Below are 951 nucleotides of genomic sequence, written 5' to 3'. Positions count from 1 at the left end.
GAGACAGTATACAGCCTTGATGTACTCCTTTCCTGATTTGGAACCAGTTTGTTGTTCCATGTCCAGTTCTAACTGTTGCTTCCTGATCTGCATGCAGGTTTCTCAAGAGACAGGTCAGGTGGTCTGGTATTCCTATCTCTTTCAGAATTTTCCACAGTTTTTTCTGATCCACACAGTCAAAGGCTTTGGCATGTCAATAAAGCAGAAATAGACGTTTTTCTAGAACTCTCTTGCTTTTTCGGTGATCCAGTGGATGTTTGGAGAAGGCAATGGCACCCCACTCCAGTACTCTTGCCTGGAAAATCCAGTGGATGGAGGAGCCTGGAAGGCTGCAGTCCATGGGGTCGCTGAGGGTCAGATACGACTGAATGTCTTCACTTTCACTTTTCACTTGCATGCATTGGAGAGGGAAATGGCAACACACTCCAGTGTTCTTGCCTGGAGCATCCCAGGGACAGCGGAGCCTGGTGGGCTGCCGTCCGTTGGGTCACACAGAGACAGACACGACTGAAGTGACTTAGCAGCAGCAGCAGCAGCAGTGGATGTTGGCAATTTGATCTCTGGTTTCTGTGCCACGTGTAAAACTAGCTTGAACATCTGGAAGTTCATGGTTCACGTATTACTGAAGCATGGCTTGGAGAATTTTAAGCATTACTTTACTGAGTGTCATTTCTCCTTCGGCCCAGCCTCTTCATTCTGCAACGATTAGTAATTGCCCTCTGCTCTTCCCCAGTACCATTTGGACACCTTTCTCCCTGGGGGGCTCATATTCCTGTGTCATATCTTTTTGCCTGTTCACACTATTCATTCTGGCATTCTGGCGACAAGAATACTGGAGTGGTTTGCCATTTCCTGCTCCAGTGGACCACGTTTTTGCTGACAAAGGTTTGTATAATCAAAGCTATGGATTTTCCAGTAGTCACGTACTGATGTGAGAGTTGGACATAAATA

The sequence above is a fragment of the Bison bison genome, unplaced genomic scaffold (genome assembly GCF_000754665.1).
Source record: "Bison bison bison isolate TAMUID 2011002044 unplaced genomic scaffold, Bison_UMD1.0 scf7180017862979, whole genome shotgun sequence".
NCBI lineage: Eukaryota > Metazoa > Chordata > Mammalia > Artiodactyla > Bovidae > Bison > Bison bison.
The sequence above is the reverse complement of the archived record's forward strand: the minus strand, read 5'-3'. Positions refer to the sequence as shown.